This window comes from Tympanuchus pallidicinctus, unplaced genomic scaffold (genome assembly GCF_026119805.1).
Source record: "Tympanuchus pallidicinctus isolate F22 unplaced genomic scaffold, pur_lepc_1.0 scaffold13, whole genome shotgun sequence".
Taxonomy (NCBI): Eukaryota; Metazoa; Chordata; class Aves; order Galliformes; family Phasianidae; genus Tympanuchus; species Tympanuchus pallidicinctus.
In genome coordinates this window covers 16,349,300-16,368,037 of record NW_026294648.1, presented here as the reverse complement: position 1 = coordinate 16,368,037, position 18,738 = coordinate 16,349,300, and the positions used below count along the sequence as shown (strand labels likewise).

Genomic DNA, 18,738 nt, shown 5'->3' with positions numbered 1-18,738 from the left:
TTGGCTACTGTTAGGTCACATTTCTATCTATTCTATCCTAATGCTTTGTACGCTCTTCTAATGTTTTCTCCTCTTAAAATCCCCAAATTGGGTTGAGTATGCCTTGTTTTTGTGGTGAAGGAAGAGATGATGCCACTCTTGCCCTTCCCACCTCCAGCACGGAACCTTTCTTCCCTCCACCCAGCACAGTCTCAGGACAGGGGTGATGCGTGAGTCCATATATGTGGTGTTCAGCTGAGCATCTGCTGTATGATAAAGGTGAAACTGGCCCTAGGAGTGCATGGATGCAAACAGCTCTGTCAGTGCTCTGATTTGGCTCTCTCCTTCCAAGGGACAATATTTTGCTCTATTCCAGACAGGGACCTAAAAACACTTGAGCTGCTTCTCTCTTGGCCACGCTTGTGCATCAGGAGTGAAGCAACAACTCCTGAATGGGTCATATGTTGGCAACCCATTTGTACCTAGCTGCTGGAAAAAGGATGTCCTCGAAGTCTAGTTGCTCCATTTCTATTAAGGACGTTTTTTCGGAGTGCCTAATTACCAGCACATGCACAATTCTGGTATATAGGAAAATAAATCTGTTGTAACAGGAAGACGATAGAATTTTTCCTGAATAATTAAACTGTCACAGCACATGAAATACAGAATACTTTCCTCTCTGTACCATCTAATGGGATATGACAGCGTGCGTACTGCTTGCTGTTACCCGGCCTCATCAGCTGTGTCTGAGTGCACCCATACCCACGTCGCACTAAGGGTTGTTGGCACTGATCCTGGTCTGTGAGAGATCCCATGCAGGCAAGACAAGCAGAGGATTCTTCTTGTCACACGTTAGCTGGTGTTCAACAGCATCGCTGCCAGCCCCTTAAGTAAACTAATGACTGGGGGCTGCATTTGGGAAGCACTGGGGCTATCAATTCCTATGTGTGTTATGAACCAAGCAGAGTCTGCATGCTGCTGGGTCCAGAGGAAAGTCAGAGCTGGAATTGTTAAGTTTTTGGCTGTGTTGCACAGAGTAATGAGAGTTTCAATAAAGGAATGCTTTCTCCTTTTATTTAAGAAATCCATTCCCTCTTTTATGCAAGGCATGCAGTAATAGTAACAAGAAGCATCATTAACCTTCCTCTCAATTGAGGAGGAAGTGGTTGACTGCACTAAAATTACAACCAGTGGTATACTGGGTAACTAATGGGAATGCTAATTGAAGATAGTGTCAGAGGACAAATGTCCTCGAGACAGAGCTACTGGTGGTGCTTGCAACCATCTCAATCTGACTGCAAAGGGCAGCAGTAAAAAGGGAAATGGCAGAGGACAAAGCTGAAAGATGGGCAGAACTGCTACAGGTTTACTGTGCCCAAATCAGAGGCAGTGGGCTGCTTTGCAGGCAGTTCAATTTCAGCTCAGTGTTGAGTTCCACAGGATGGAAATTCAAGTGTGCTGGAGAACGTTACTGCCTGTTTTTTTGTGGCAGTGAAAAAACTTAATGGTTTACTCTTTGCTCTGCTTTATTCTGTTTCCTAAGAGTGTTCTATAAAATCTGCATATCCCAAATTGCCCATGCTGACTTTTTAATGAGGAAACAGCTATGTGCTCACACCTTGGGACTTTGGATGTTGCCAATTAAATCAGCATAACAGATTGAAGTGAGATGGATGGAAGGGGTAAAGGCTCTCTTGTTCCATACTGCTCTGAGTTGCTTGTGGAAGGAAATGGTGTTCTGTGTTAAAATTGGGCTCTTTCTCATGATAGTCATGTTAGAGCAAAATGAGAGTTTATCTTCTGCTCTCTTGTGGATGCGTGTTTGTGAATTGCTCTGTTGGATGGAAGTTTTGTGTTTGTTTTTGTTTCAGTTCACTAAGTGTTCTGTTGCTGATGAAGTAGATGTTCTGGAGATATACAGACAGTGTATGTATATATTGTATATATTGTTTTATTATCTTACATGCTATGAAGCCATTCAAAGTAATGGCTGAATGTCGTTTTCTGTAAAACAAGAATTGCCCTCTGCTTTAGTTAGTAGCATCCAGTATTACTCAAACAGGGTTTAAATATTCTTTCACTGGGTTTTTTCGTGGCTCTATTTGTTTTTCTCCATTTCTATGGTTTTATTTGGAGACAGAAAACATGAACACAGGGAAAAAATGGGTGAAGCTGTTCAGTTGCTGGTTCCCACTTCTTTTATGTAAGCACTTCTGGGGGAAGGGGGATGAGCATAGCGTGTATCCTACCTCAGGCACTCTCCTTGAAGCTTTTCCATAGTGGTTCAATGTCTGTGCTGTGGTCAAAATGTTGTGGTCATCCTCTTACGGATGAAGATAAAAGGAAAAAACATTTCTAATTGCTTGTGGAGCAAGAGAGAAAACAACTCGCAGTTGAGTCTTGGATTTATGACCTTCATAGTTTATTCCTTTCTAGTTAATTCTCTCCAAGAAGTGTCATGGTTATATCGTCCCCATTTCTTGTCTGACATTTAATTACATTAGTTCACTGACAAACTATTATTAAACAACCGCAATCTATTTTAATAGCTGGCTTTCTAATTAAATACCTGCGATGTTTTTGTTCTCAGTCCTTGGCTTCAGGCATCTAACTTGTTGCTATCCAATGTCCCAAATCTCTTCTTTATTTTCATTCCTATTCAGACATACTTGCACTGGGAGAGCTTGTCTCTGGAAGCCTTGTGGTAGGGTTAAAAGACCAGTTAGAAGGCTATTGCTTCCTGCAGAGGAATGAAAAAAGGAGGTTTGTGGCTTGGAACACACAGAAGTTGCCCAGGGTGCGTCCAGTTTGACCGTTCCTCTCCGTGGGGTCCTGAGGAGTGACAGCTAAGCGTCACAAATTGAGCTCAGTTTTCACTTTTTTTGTACCTTTTGTTATTATTTTTAAAGATTATTCTGAGTAGTTGTGTGTCAGCTCAATTATATTACTAAACTGCCTGCAAAATGCAAGAAAGTGTTCTAATATTGGTACAGAACCTTCAATGCCCTGATGTAATCCTCCTACTGCGCTGCCTTTAAACATTTACGCATTTCAGGAGAACAGCAACTCAATTAAAATCAGTAAGCAAATGCAAATTATATTTAATTTAAATATTTATAGTTTTTTTTTTTAAAGCTTTCAAATTAGAATTAGACGTTGAACAGCAAAACTGGTGGCATCTGAATGGTAATTTTACTTCTCAGCCCAATTAGGAAACTAGTCAGGAATGCAGTTAATAAGTTATTATATGTGAGGAAATATTTTATAAAGTTTTCTGTGCAGAGGACTTGTAAAATTTGGTGTTTTTATGGAAAAGGAATAGTTTGGAAAAATTCTTTTACTTCAAAAGCTTACATGCGATCTCTTGGCTGTGTGGGAGATGCAGTTCTTCCCATTGTACTGAATACAACTGTGAAAAAAATCTCACAAGCCTAAGAGATGAAAAAATGCCAATATGCAGATGCACTTTGTTTATTAATGCTTAGCATGTTAAATTGAAGCATGTGGTTATCCCAGGTAATTTTAATTAGTCAGTACGTATAAAGCGTGTATGTAAATACTTTCAGAGTAGAAGTACAGGCCATTCTATGATTCTATGATACAGACTTTCATGAGGACATTTAAAAAATCTTAAGTATGTTCCAATCCTTAATGAATGATGAAATTATTAGGATGAGTGATGAAATTATTAGGATGAACATCTCTCATGATATCCCTCCAAATCCTAAAGCAATATCATTTTCATAGCTCAGACCCCTTGGATTATTTTCTTATATGTGGTTCAGCCCTGAATAATGAACTGCCAAGGCTTCTTCAGGGACAGGTCCAAACTCTTGGATTGTCACTTCTGTTTCCCTTAAAAATGGTTTTATTCCCTGCTACACTCTTTTATTTTGGGAGACAGAACCCAGGATAGTGCCTTCAGCCCCAAATGTAGTAGCTCAGCATGGACTTCACTGGGATTTTTGACCTGCACACAGTATAGATTGGGTTGCATCCTTAGGCTGCTGTAGGAGATGGAGTTGCCAGTTAAGAGTTATTTTCATTGGAGAAAGGACTTTTCAAAGGCAGAGGTTTTGCAGTGCTTAAAAACAGACAGCAATGTGGAGCCAAGAACATGCAATGACTGTTCCACCACAGGATCCTCTCGTGCAAGAGCACGATGTCCAAGCCTCCTGCACCTTATGCTTGGCTTTCTTCCATCTTCCACAAGCACTGATGGCTTGGTTTTTGGTATGTCATTGTGAAAGTAAGCCTGTGGTATAGCTGAGATCAGTTATTTTCAGTAACTTTCCTGTGTATTTCCGTGCTTAGAGATATCCGTGCCTTCACTCTGCTCTTGTTTCTGAGCTGATCCTGCTTTGGGGCTGAACTGGTGGCACAGGCACTGTGTACTGAAACCAATACGCATCTGCTAATGTCCTTCCTTGTAGCACTGCACCTTCTCATTCCCACTCACTTTGCACTTCTGCACTGTTAGCTATCCACAGGAAACTCATGGGCACAGATTTCCATCTTTCTCAGAAGCCTTACAGGCTCTAGCAGAATGATCCTTGGCTGGTGCTGTTTCAGGGCTCGGGTCTGCATCAGTGCAAAGGGTTCATTGGTGAGTTTTATCACTTTATTTTCCTTTACATTCCTGCCTTGCTGCAGCGATGTTTTGGAACAAGAGGCGTTCAGTTCCACACATCCATGAAGATGGGGAAGGGTCTGGAGAGGAAGAAGTACAAGGAGCAGCTGAGTTCCCTTGGTTTCTTTGTCCCAGAGCAGAGGATCTGAGGGGAGCCCTCATGGCAGCCTACAGCTCCTTACAGCGTGTTCCTGCATGGGGTTGGACTCATTGATCCTTGTTGGGTCCTTTCCAATGGAGGATATTCTATAGTTCTGTGCTAACCCTGGCCTGGGTTCCTGCACAGGGCTGACCCTTCCTGCCGTGCTGTGTTTCACAATATGTGCAGCAGCTCGTGGCTATGATCATAATGGTAAGAAGAAGCCATTTGCTGCTTTGGGTAAATTAGTTGGAGATTGATGAATGAGAAGACCAAGATGAGAGCTAGATATTAGTGTTTATTTTTCTTGTATTCCACCACCCTGTTTTTCATTTCTTTCTGATGTTTCAGACTGGTATCTAATCATGTTGTAAACATAACCAGGAAGAATAAGCAGAGGTGGAAACAAGCCAAGTTTCAATTGGATTACTGAAGGGCAATTTCCAAAGCCATCTGAATATACTACAGCCAAATTCGACTCTGCTGTTTCATAGAGTTTTTAATTGATTAATGTATGTATTTAATTTCATGGGCTTTAGTAGCTTTTTTTTAATGACCATTTGAATTTGTTTCTGTTTATGGGTGACTCAGATTATTTACTTTTCTAGCTCAGGGGTGCTGGAACATCATATGTCATGCTATACTGCCTTTGATAGTCAATCAGTAACTGCAAAAGGTAGAAATCCTCGTTGCACAGAAATCTGTTGTTATATTCCCTCTGCTAATTTGTCACACATACTACTTTAATTACCAAAGTTAATGCTTAGGGGTCCAATTGCTGAAAATTTTGGTGACAGATTAAAGCTTAGCAGCTAGAGCTGGTTTGTTGTGTTTGCAGAGGAGTGATTCCAGTGAGCGCGAGCTTGCGTCACTTTAAGTGGGGGAAGAAATTTAGTTGTAAAACAGACTAAATAAACAATTCAAGTGGAGAGCAGAGAGCTGTGAGCTCCCAGTGATGTTTGTGTGACGAATGCTGCTCGTATCTGAAGCTGTTAATTGTTGGCAATTTTTGCTTGATGTTGTGAGGTTTGAATTGCCCATAGCTACGCTCGATCACAAAATACCAAAACCACAATGAATTCTGAGTTAATCACAGCTGACCAAGTCATTCAATTAACAGGAGTTTATCTAATGGACTAATTTAATGAGGGCATGTGAAATTTACTGCATACAAGCAACAAAAAGGTTGAGATTTAAAGGACGAACAAAGTTCTTCATTCCAATCTCTCTCTTCCTCCCCACTTAAGGTCTCCGTGGCATATCTCCACCCCAATCCAGCTCTGTGCCATCCACTAGTACAGAGTTTTGCAGAGAGCCCACTAAAGACATACTAGCAAGACCCTGAATCACAGACGGAGCAAATTGACATTGATTGTGACCTTGTGGCCCCAAATCCTCTTGGGATCAGCTACCGAAGGGACTGAACTTGGCTCTTTTCTGGAAATTATTTGCTGCCTGGGACCTTTTCCTTGTGAATGAAGGCTGATGGATACACGTGTTTAGGTGACACCTTGTGACAGATGCTCACTGTGCCCCAACGCCCTGCCCTGGCTTTGCAGCCACGCGCCAGATGTGCAGACAGCAGCAAGGAGTTCCCTCCCCTGAGTGCAGATGCTCTCTTTCAAGAAAAAAGTAAGTGCTGGGCATTAAGTGCTCGTCAAGCTTAGTGCTGTATGCTCAGATGACAAATACGGCCCCTGTGTCCTGCATAGCTGTGTTGGCTGGTTTAGGAACATACCTGCTTCTGAGGGGGGCAGGCAGGTCTCTGACATGAGGTGATATGAAGTGGTTCCAGCTCTCTCTTTAGGAAGCTTTACTTGCTTTGAAATGCTTCATTAGCAAATACTGCTTCTTACTTCTTTTGTTTTACCTAGCTCAGGTCTCCTCCTTCTTTTATTCTAAATTGATATATGCTTTAGCTAAAATGTTCTTGGTAGCCAAACCACTGCTGGGTTCATCTACAGGATAGTCTGCTGTTCATCCATCTCACTTCTTTACAGCCTAAGCTGAATCTCAGGGGACTAATATTCTGAACCAAGTGGCTTCAGGCTGTTCTTCTGGAAAACAGAGGTACTTAGGCCTTTGTAAAGAAAATAATTTAGTCAACAGTGCAAGAGACCTGTCTCCAAGCCAACCTACTTGGAAAAATTGCCACTGCAATAATTGCAAACATTTTGTCACAATAATACTGATGATGCCTTTCTGTTATCGCCAGCATTTCTTTCTTCCTCTTACTACAGGACAGCTGTTCTTGCACTCTCCTTTGTGGTTCTGCATTAGAAATGATTTGTAATTTGTGATTGATGCCACAGGACTGGCTATTGAGTAGAGTTGTTTTTCTTTTGTTTTCGGTGTTTTTTCCTGCAGATTGATACAGCTAAAACAGTTTGGAAGTGAGAAATACATTGCTGCAGTGCTGCTGGCAGGCCAGTAGGCATTACCTTCCCAGTTCTGTAGATCCTCTTTCGGAAGGATCCTGATCTTTTGTGGAGAAAGTGGAGAAAATTCCAGATACGTGTTTGCCCTCCTCCCTTTGCCAACCTGTCTGAACAGCAACAAAGATTCATTAAGGTTGGAAAAGCCACTAAATTCACCAGAGTCAATCATCAACCCACCCCCCATGCCCTTACCATGTTTCTCAGTGACACAGTGCTGGGTTGCAGGTACTTGGGAACACACAGCTGAGGGGCTGACACAGTTCTCCCTCTGTCCCCTCCTGATGTGTTGATTCTAGGCAATCTCATCCAAATAACAGCAATTTCCTGCCCTCTCTTCAGGTATTGGTGTATCAGTGTTTCTATGTACAATTTAGCCTGCAGTAATACAGACTGAAGTACAGATTGGTCTACAATTGCAAAGTTAGTGCAGAGGTTTGGGCTTCATTATTTTTAACTTTGCTTCTCTTTTGATTATTTTTTTTTCTAAGTATTTTGAGAACACATACAGATAAAGAGCAGGCTCCTGCAGCTGTGCTGGTGAGTTGCTCACTGTTGTCCTGCACCACTTGTGTGTTGTATAGGGAAAACTTCTGCAAGGGTTTGTTCTCCCGGCTCTGTTCCCATGGGTTGCTATGCGGAAAAGAAGATGTGGGGCAAAGCTGTGAAACGAGGGACTCTTTAAACTTTCTGATTTTTAATGATTTCATCTTGTTGATGTTAGAAGGCTTAGGGTGCTTGAATAGATGACCTTATTGGTCTTTTTCAACTTTAATGATGTCCTCCGATGCAGGAAGAGATGGAATGTTTTTGCCCTAGTGCTCTGCATTTGGTGCTAGGTTTGTCAGTGCTTTGCACAGGGCTGGGGAGCAGCAGATCCAAGTGGCCACAGTTGGCTTTGAGGGAGATTTTTCAAGAACAGGCAGGACCAGAACCAGTGACAAACGTGCAGGCATTGGCAGCAGAGATAACTGGTGAATGTTTCAGAAGGCAGACAATTACCACGTTCCTTGGGAGACTGCTGGTATTTGGACTAGAGCACCAGAGAACCAATGGGTTCATTTCGAAAAGGGCATTGAAGAGGATGCAGAGACTGCTCGAGTTCTGCTCAAGGAAAGCATTCATTTTGCTCTCCTGGCAAGGGCAGGAATTATTTGTTAGAATTTATCTAAGGGAGAACAACTTTCTGGCGGAGAAGTGGATAAACGCCTCTAACAGCATTGGCACATTATTGCTTGTAGATTTTGGTAGTTAGTGAAGATTTGTAATCTAGAAAAAAAAATAAATATTTCCATGAAAGATCCACCAGTTTTGGCATTTGTTGCTGCCCAACAGTAAATATATATTTGAGAATAAATGTGAACATAGAATCATAGAATCATAGAATCACCAAGGTTGGAAAAGACCTAAAAGATCATCCAGTCCAACCGTTCATCTATTCCCAATAGCTCCCACTAAGCCATGTCCCTCAACCATGAAGAAGAACCATGCAGGCTGCTTCTGGGGGAGTATTTCTACATTTCTCCCTGTAGATGACTGCAGTAGAATAGTTCTGTGTTCTCTCAGGAGAGACAAAACCCATAGCCTACCTGTGTGCTCTACCTCTGTGTCGAATTTGGGAACACTGCCATCTCGTTTTTACCCATCTCGAATAATCTTCTCCCATCCACTGGCTGCCCTCTAAGCACAGTGACTTGTCATTTAAAAAGAAGACAAAATTAGTGTCTGAATCTGTTTTTAAAATGCTTTCCATCCTTGCATTTCCTGGTTCTGCCCTCCCATTGGGAATGTTGCTTGCTGGGAGAGCTTCCCTTATTCCAGGGGTGATGGGTAGGAAGGATCCACGTGATGGTCTATCTGCAGGATTTACCAACTGCCCTGCTACTCGTCCGCTGGATGTAGGCCAGGATGTCCTGACTTCAGTGTTGAGAAACCAAGCAGAGAAGGCACCTCCAGCTGGATTTCATACAGAGCTATTTGTCTGTGAAAGTGCCAGCAGATTTAAATTACTGCTGCTGTTGTCAACAAGTTCCTCCTGCATGTTCTGTAATGACTAAGGTCCTTAGAGGTTTTGGATCACTTATGTTTCTCAGTGTAGCTACAGATTGTGAACATAAGGGTTGCATCAAGTATATTAAATAATGAATTGAAAGGCAGAAGTTCCTTTTCTTCTCTTTGCTGTTGGTAGAAAAATTCCTGCTGACTCCACTTTGTTGCTACTGCAAAAGATAACCTGATCAGGTAGCTAAATGTTAACTTCAGACTTGCCAGTTCTTTTACTTGATGTATAATTGCTCTCAGAAACAGCTGCTGCCTTGCTGCTACCAGTGCCAGGGAGCATTTTGTTTGATGGCTTAATCAACGTGTTATTCTACGAGGAACCATTTGTGGATTCAAATACGGATGTGGGGTGATATTTTCTTTTCTTTTTTGGAATTGCAGTTGCAGTTTGAGGGCATCTCCGTGAAGAAACTAGTTGGAGAGAAGCTTCTTGCAGCATAACAGTGTTGGAAATGTGCAGACTTTCCAGCATCTTCCAGTGCTCCACTGATTCAGTGGATTTATGCTGAAAACTTTTAGCTGGTCTGCAAGTTGTTTATTACATGGAAAGGGAAATGATAGACACTTCTTTTGGGGTTTCCTTTTCCAGGCATCAGAACAGATTAAAGCAAAGATAAAGAAAAAAAATAAAAACAAAAATGCAACAGAGAAATATAATATTTACTGCTTAATTGTCTATCTATACAACCTATTTCTAATGGTCGTGACATGGATGCTCTGTCTTGATTCCCACTTTTTCTCAGGCGATGTATGCTGTTGCTCCATCATCAGTTAGGTGGTTATGTGAAGTCTGATGTTTCTGTCAGAAAATGGTGGTAGGAAACCAGCGTTTCTAGGGATGAAAAGCAAGCTTGAAATAGCAATCTCTTTTTTCTTTTCTGGATAACATCCATGGGCTTTCCAGTTCCTTTATTATTTTAGTCTGTAGAACTGGCTGTGTTGTTAGGTGGAGCAAATCACAAAACACCTAGGTTTAGTCTTCAGGGAATCTGTGTGGTGCTCAATTTTGCCAAAGCGGATCCTAGGAATGATAGGCCTGTTACCAGGGAAATTGTGTCCTTCCGACTTGTACCAGCTCGACAAATGGGTTCTGATTGCATGTTTCAGGCATCACTGCTCTCCCTGGATTTGTTTCTGTGCTCAGCAGTGTGGATGGGCAGTTTTCTCTTTTGTCTTTAAGAGTTTATGAACTGTGGAATAGCTGTTGCTTGTCCTCTTTAAAAGTGAATGAGATAAATATTTAGCAGGGCTTTTTCAGGACATCAACACCAGTATCTGGAAGCAGGCTACTGAGGAACAGCCATTACAGGTTTGCTCTGCTCTTTTCCTTGGTTTCAGCTCCTTAACTACCAAGACACCAAATCAAATGGACCATTGAGAGGGTTCAGATTACTAACACACCCTCGCTCAGCATTTACAGAGTTTTATTTCATGAGAAGAGAGAAAAGAATGAATCTTTCTGCTCCATTACAAAGACTGATGCCTTTTACACTGAGCAACGCTTTACTTGTTAGGTTTTGTTTTGTCGTTGTCTTTTCCCCTAGATATAAATTCCATCAAAATTCTTTATTGTCACGTTGGATGAAAAGCCTCTACTGCTTGTAGCATTTTAATAATATTTCAAAAGCCACTATCTGGTGACTTCTAGAAGAGACATTTCCATCTGGATTTAGCTTCTGTGGTTCATGATTCTGGCTGGTGTTTATCACTTCAGTACATCCAGTAACCCAGGTTTTTTGGGGGGGTTGGCACAGTGACAAGTGTTACTGTTATTGACCTTGGATTTGGAAGAGCATGAAGATCAGGTTTCATGTTAAATTTTCTTTTGAAAAGTATTGCAAAGTAAAGATGATCATAAAATCATATTTTTGTGACCAGCTTCTTCAGTTCTCAAGACACCGTTTTTCCATTTGCAGAACCTCAGATACAACAGCATGAAGGTCAGATTTTCATTTGATAAAACTCTTTATTTACTGGGATTGCATCTAATCTTGTTCTCTCAGTATTTGCATGCCTGCAGTTCTGTTGAGCTGAGCATAAGTGGGACCAAAACCAGAACCAACTGTGTTTATCCTGAAGATCATGATAACAAACTCACTTTGTGTGTCTCAGAAGAGATGGTAACTCTTGTTGAATCCCAACTTGTACATACAGTTTAGGTACTAATTTGGTTTCTGTACTGTCAATCATCCACAACAGTGTAAGATTTCCTCCATCCTCTGCTGTGGAGATTGCTCATCATTAGATAATCTTGTTTTTTTTCTCTCCTTCCTTTTCTCCCTAATATCTTCCTAACTAGGGATGCCCAATTATGTCCTAATTGACTTCTTTCCTTTCCTTTTCTTTCCTTTTCTGGATGGGCTTTCCTTCTGGCTTGGGGCTAACGCTGGCCTGCTTTCTTTGCTGGATATTCTTGAATATTTTTGTAGCTCCTTTGAGACAAGCTATTAAAAAACCCAAATCCCTAATTTATCCAGCTCGTGGATAAGCTTCAATTCGCTTCATAACTCCCTGTAATGAGCAGAAGGGGGAGCCTACCTATTTTCTAAAGCTTAGCATCTCTATCATATCCTATATGAACAGAAATGTAACCGTTGTTGCTAACATCTACTTTCCCCTGCTTATTTTAACACTTCCTGGGTAGGTTAATCAGTACTTCTGACTGCAGTTATGATGATCCACAGTCATCCAGCATAGATTGCATAAGCCTGCGTTTTAAACGTTAGGCGAGGGTATGCATCCTGTGTCCTGAAGATGTTTCTTTCAGTAGCTACATTTTCAGCTTGCTTCTTTGCAGATCTTTCAGGAGGCTTTTCCTAGTTTATTCTTAGCTTCTCCTGACACCCACAAATGACTGCAGAAGGACGGGTTCTCTCCATTGCGTAATGACTGTTAGCACACAAGACTCTTTCATTTCTTTGGGCCAATAACTGGAGGAGAACAGCTGACCCTTACCTTCTTTTATTTCGAGAGGTGGCACTGACTCACGGTGCTCTGTAACCTTGTGGGGGATTCTTCCATAAAAGCAGTGATGCATTAAGAGTAGAAGTAGATGGGATGAGAGAAAATAGCTTCAGCTACTGTGAGTTATTTGTGTCCATTTGGCAACCTGCTTTTATGCTCGCATTAATACCATATTGCCCTGGTGTTCTGACATATGAATTAATGGCATAAACACTTATGAAATAATAACTAGTTTATTCAAAGACTTGTAGCTATGCAGTAAGATTGTTGGGTGCTTTGGGTGATGGCCTCCTTAACTTAGTCTCATATATGCTGGTTTAGTGATGGGTGCTTTTTACAGGGTGACTTGGAGCATTTAGGGAAATAGTTTCAAATGAAGAGAGGGGAGATTTAGATTGGATATAAGGAAGAAGATTTTTACGATGAGGGTGGTGAGGCCCTGGAAAAGATTGCTCAAAGTGGAAGCTCCGTCCTTGGAGACATCCAAGGTCAGCCTGGACCAGGCTCTGAGCACCTGATGGAGCTGTAGGTGTCCCTTTTCATTGCAGTTGGACTAGATGAGCCTTAAGGATCTCTTCAAATTCAGATGATTCTATGTTTTTCTTGTCTGACCTGTTTCTGGGTTAGGGAGAATCTGTTTTAGGTTGAGAGTAATCAGGATTCAATCACTGCCAGATCCACATGATAGGAGGAGGCATTAAGAGAACCCATCACATTACCAAAGCAGCTGGTAGAGACCTAAAACATGACATTGGAAGGTGGTTTGCTATTATCATAATACTGAATGCCTTATCTTCAGGCCCTGTAAAATGGCCTTAGTCTGGCAATGTGATGTATGAGGTGCAGAGGGCTTCTCACAGTTATTTTGGCTTCATGTTGCCACTCAGAAGGAACGTGGAAGGAACCGAGCCAACTCATGCATTTCTTCAGTGTAGCCTTGCAGAGTGGCTTATTGGAACCATCACAAACAAGACATCTGTCTGACATCCTGCAGTGAAAGTCGCAGTTACTTGTGCGATATCCATCACCCACCACAGTTCTTTGGCTCCTTAGCAGGCCAGTAACACTGTGTTATTAAAGTGCATTTTGTTATTGTTGTATTTTAGTAAGAGTGAGAAAGGACTTCTGGGCTAGAGATAGATGATCCCCTCTGACATATGCCATGAGAAGGACACCAGGTCTGGAAGTGGATTCAGTACTTAAGGCTTCATTTAATATCCCCCCAGTGACCTTTTGTAGGAGGAGATCTAGGGGTGTTAATGCCCAGAGTAGTCTGTGAAAGGCTATGTGCTTTTAATCAGCTTCCAATAGTAGGATAATAAAACCATTAATCCTTTTATTATTCTGCTTTTATGATCTCTATTTTCTGCAAGGTCACTAAAGCAGTAAACAATGGGGAAGATAAGAATTGAAGGAGTTGAATTTGTAGAGCAGTGGGGGGGGAAAAACAACAAAATAGTATAGAGTGTTCTTCTTTTTCCAACTCTTTTTGAGGGAGCCAAATCCTGCAGAGCACAGACTGAGCTGTTTCCCATGGCACTCATCACAATAGATTTCCAATATAGCTTCAGCTGCTTCTTGCATTCCCCAAGCATCCTTTGTTACATTCAGATTGAGAATCTGGGCTTTTTCCTCTTATTGGGAGACAAATCTGGTAGTTTCTTGGGAAGGAGGGAACTTAATTTTATAGTTGAGGACTCGCATTTATTTTGGTTTCAATAAGTTGATTTTCTTTTAAATAAACAAATGAAAACAAACCGCCCCACCCTCCCCCCAGAGCTGTCATCTGCTGCATGTACTGATTTCTGCTGGTGACAATTTTTGCACAAAGATTGGATGTTGTATATTGGATGTTGTACAAAAATGTTGCTCTGAAGATGTCATTTAAATGTCCACAGAGTGGCTTATATTCTCAGCTGTGGTGAACTCTGCCCTGGTGTAACAGATGCTCATTTCCCTTGACTTCGTTAGGCCATGTATAGAGAAACTAAACCTATCTGGCTGTTTGCATGTTAAAGCAGCACAACACTGATTCACTCATCTCTGGTGGGCTCTTGGCATTCAAGTACAACTGCTGGGTCAATTCCAATGTCCATCCAGCCCAGCATCCTGTTTCCAACAGGGACTTGTAAAAGGAGGAATGCTGGGCCAAGGGCAAACACACTGAGCTCTTAATCTCCCAGGCTTCAGTGATTTCTGCTTAGGGATTTCCTAAGCCAAATCTGGTCTTATCCTTTTTAATAGCTCCAAATTCATATTTTTTGTTGTGTGTTATTTTGTTTAACTGCTTTTTAACTCAACTAAAACTTAGCATTCGTGACATTCTGTGGCAATGAGTCCAGTAGTTTTAACCATGTGTTTCTGAAGAAGTTCTACTGGTACAGGTTGCACAGAAACGTGGTGGTGCCCCATCCCTGCAGACACCCCAGGTCAGGCTGGATGAGGCTCTGAGCACTGATGGAGCTGTGGGTGTCCCTGCTCAGTGCAGGGAGTTGGACCAGATGGCCTTTAAGGGTCCCTTCCAACTCCAACAATCCTATGACTGCTATTGGAGGATGGACTGATACTGGAGTCACTGTGTCACTCATGGTGGCTGCTCTTAGTGTCTCAAAGGAGAACTTAAAACCTCAGAGATGGGCAGTTATTCACTGAATTTTCTGAGGAGATGAGTGCATTATTCAGGCAGCCATTAGAGTGTACTGCTGTAATGAACATAATAGTTCAGATGCCATATAAACTGTGCCTGCTTTCACTATGGGTGATGTCACTTCTACCTGCATAAATTGCTTTTGAATGTACCTCTTACCTCTAATTTAGTAACATCCTGTACCATTGAGCAGATTTTTTTTCCTCCTGCATAGAAAAAGCATTATTTTATCAGTTCAGAATCCATTGCATTTTTGTTTATTTCTTGATTCATTCTTACTTGTATGTTGTAGAACAAGTAACTTTTGTCCTGAAATACTAAATAATTACTTTACTACGGATATTTTGGTTAGTTAAAAATGTAGGTAAGCCCCAATTATCTGTACCCATGTACTTTTTCTTACTCTGCTGACATGGGGTTGGGGGTTGGACTCGATGATCTCTGGAGGTCCCTTCCAGCCCCTACAATTCTGTGATTCTGTGAAGCTCTGTAGGCAGTGATGGCCCACTGAGCCCAAAGTTATCCTGTTCATCATTGGGAATCCATGAGAACGGAATGTGTTGTGCATGTGTGTGCACAGTGGAGAAAATAAGAGCAGTGGTCAAGATTATATGCAGCAGTATCAAACTGGACTTTCCTTATGGCAGAAGAAACCCTGCTAGTCTAGTCACCTCAGCTGTGAAATCTGGATTCCATCTCAGGAATTCTTTGATGTAGGTGCTGTCCAGGTAGCTTACCTCTCTCTGGTGGCTGCTTCCAGTATCAAAGGCCAAGTTGATTGCATTCTGCAGCACTCTAATGATTTTGTTTTGTGTGCTCTGCGGTGAACATCCAAGCCAAATTGTTGACAGTCTTAATCTGTTTTTGAAGCAAATGAATTTCCTGAGATTTGATGTTCTCCACCTTATCCTTTAATTAATATATTCATTCTGCCTTAGGCAGAGATGCTTAGCTTTCTGTCTGCTGGTTGTTGCTTTTAATTTGAATTCAGTTATTTGCATCAAATAAACCGTCTCAGACAATACAACTGCCTTAAATTCACAATAGAAAGGCTCCTTGAGCCATCATATGTTTTGTAGGCATTCATAGTGCTGAAATTCATGCAACTAGCTTAGACTGTGCCAGGCAGCTATTGAGAGTATCTCTGTGGTATTTCCCCATTGGATGCATAGGACAGCAATGGTATTCAACTTTGTTGAAGATGCACAGGATGAGTTGAACTCTGCTCAGCCTCTGAGCAACTTATTTCTCTTGAAAGCAGTTATACTGCTTAGATTTTCCCACCAGCTTTCACTACAGTCTGTACCATCCCAACACATCTTTTGTGTTGGTGCTTGCAATCACTGAACCCGTTAGTGAGCAGATTCAACCCACTAATTAGACAGTGAATAACCCAGCTGGAAGAAAAAAAAAAAAGAAGCTGGCCTAGTGATCTGCTACAGCTTGCTTTCAAGTGATGAGTTTGAAGCATGCTAAGTAGCCAGTGCAAATCTGCCCATGGGTATCTGATGTAGCAGCAGTGAAGTATGAAAGTTCTGTGAAATACGTTCCTGGCTATCTTAATTTTTACATCTCTCTCTATTTTCTGCCTTTCTTTTATCTGGCGAGTAGAGTAGTTTCAGAGCTCGGTGTACATAAAAAAAAAAAGGGATGCTTTGCTCGTATGGTTGGACAAAACCTTGGAGCATGCTCTTTCTGTAGTGAGAAACGAGGAATTAATCCAGCTGGGGATTTTATTTTATCGTTATCTCATTTTATTTCTAACATAGTATTTCTGGATTTTTCTACTGGTGAAATGAATATATGTGCGTTTAGAGGTGCTCTATAGATGTTCTGTGGCTGAAAGGCTGAGATATCTTGGGTAATTGAGTTGTTTTGTAATCACTTGTAATGGAGTCCTGCTAAATTAGCTGTCACTGTTTCTGTACTTTTTTTTTTTTCTTTCCTGTGCAGATAACCATTATATTGGTGTCTTAAGGATGCTTTGAAATATGGGCAGGTGAACTAGTTCACCTAAAGAAAGAATGCGTCTAAGCCATGGCCTCATTTCTCTACCTGTCGCAAACTCTAAGACTTTTCTGGACTGTTTTCTAGGACTGCAAAAACAAAAGAAGTCCAAATTGTGCTGTTTTGAGTTCTTTCTTCCCTTTGGATTCCAGCAGTCAGCATGGCTCCTGCTGCTGGCTTGATAGGAGAGGTGGATTGGCCACATTACCCCAGGACAGCTCCAGGTCTGGCTTGAAGCAAGACCTGATGAGGTTCCTTCAACACAACCCAAGTGGATTGAACATCCATAGGTCCTCAGGCTGATGGAAATATATCCGAGCTTCAATAAGATGCGGAGATGAGCTGATTAACCATTGCTGATTTACAGCAGTAACAGACTCATGATCTTCTGGGTGCAATCTGAATTTTGGGGAAGGCTGTTCCTTGGGTTTGTTTGTGATTGAAAGCGAGTGGTCTTTTATCTCAGCGTTTGGAAACAGGTGAAGCAATTGTACTATTTTGGCTGCCATCTGACAGCTTCTCACAAGGATGCTGGGACTTGAGACATGCACGAATCAATTGGCTTCTCAGAGAAATTCTGAGAACTGGCGTTCAGCCACTCTGCCTGGAAACGGGACAAAAATAATGTCATTGCTCCATTCTCTTCCACTTTGTTGAAATGGCCCCCAAATCCTCAGGCTAGAAAAATGGTTCCAGAAAACCAAAAAAAAAAAAAAAAAAAATAGCTTGTTTCTGTTGTTAATAGTGACAGGATTGAGGGTGACTGAAAGATCCCAATTACTTAGCTTTGCGTGGTGAAACCGAAACAGAGAAATACGGAGTCAACAGTCAAGTGTTAATCTGCAGAGCAAGTGGTGTGATTTTGCCTGTGGAAGAAATCATGCTTGGGTATGAGTGATTCACAGCATGTGAATGAGATGGGAGGTTCCAAACTAACAGCACGAGCTGCTAACTCTTGAACTGAGGAGCTCCGCTGCCCAGTTGCGCTGTGAAAGAACAAGGGGAAATGAATTCAAACTAAAAAGGGGAGATTTAGACTGGATATAAGGAAAAAGTTATTTGCAATAAGGGTGGGGAGGCAGTGGCACAGAGTGCCCAGAGAAGTGGTGGTGCCCCATCCCTGCAGACACCCCAGGTCAGGCTGGATGAGGCTCTGAGCACTGATGGAGCTGTGGGTGTCCCTACTCAGTGTAGGCAGTTGGACCAGATGGCCTTTCAGGGTCCCTTCCAGCTCAGACCATTCTATGGTTCTATGATTGCATTCTTGGCAGGGTTGTTTCAGATTTGGGAAACCTGTAAGAGTGGAGAGACGTTGCTTCAAAGGCGTGGTGTCAGAAGATGCCATTGTGGTTATTTTCCTGCTTTCCCTTTTGTGAACGGTTGGAAAGTGTAAGGGCAGACGTTGAACGCTGCAGAAGGAACCACTGGAGGAAATATGAGTGGCATTTTTAAGGCTGGGAGCGCAGCTATGAGGACCAGACATCACGTTATCTGGGTCAGATACGCATGTTTTCTTCAACACAAATGCACTTTTAAAAATACAGTGATGAAAAGCTCTCAGGATGTAATTAAGGAAGTGCTTGCCCCTTCCTCAAGTGGTGTACCACAAATCTGTTCTGTTGAGAGGTGTTCACGTTTCATTTCATTCCTGAAGATAGGAGCCTGGCCTGTTTTTAGCACTGCCTATTGAAAGTTAAAATGCTTTGGTGTAATTGTCCAGGATCTGTTGTATTCAGTAATACAATTTGTTTTCCCTATCCTTGTTTTATTCATTTTGAATTAAAATTATCTGGAAAGAATGATTAAGAATATATTAATCACAGATTTAGACCTTGAACAGAGATTGGAGTTAGGATATTTTTCACTTTTAGTATAT

At 41.7% G+C, this 18,738-nt stretch overlaps 1 protein-coding gene across 4 annotated transcripts in view; it reads left to right on the top strand.

The window, feature by feature from the left end:
* Positions 1–18,738, top strand: part of HTR2C (5-hydroxytryptamine receptor 2C) — a 276,338-nt gene that overhangs the window by 199,321 nt on the left and 58,279 nt on the right. For 2 of the 4 annotated variants that reach the window (XM_052672845.1, XM_052672841.1), the window contains exons 2-3: positions 5,100–5,260; positions 5,996–6,380. The exons of 1 other annotated variant lie outside the window; for it this stretch is intronic. The gene's annotated coding sequence lies outside the window, so the exon portion shown is untranslated. The remainder of the gene's footprint in view (positions 1–5,099; positions 5,261–5,995; positions 6,381–18,738) is intronic. One more of the 4 variants, XM_052672844.1, reaches the window with a different exon arrangement.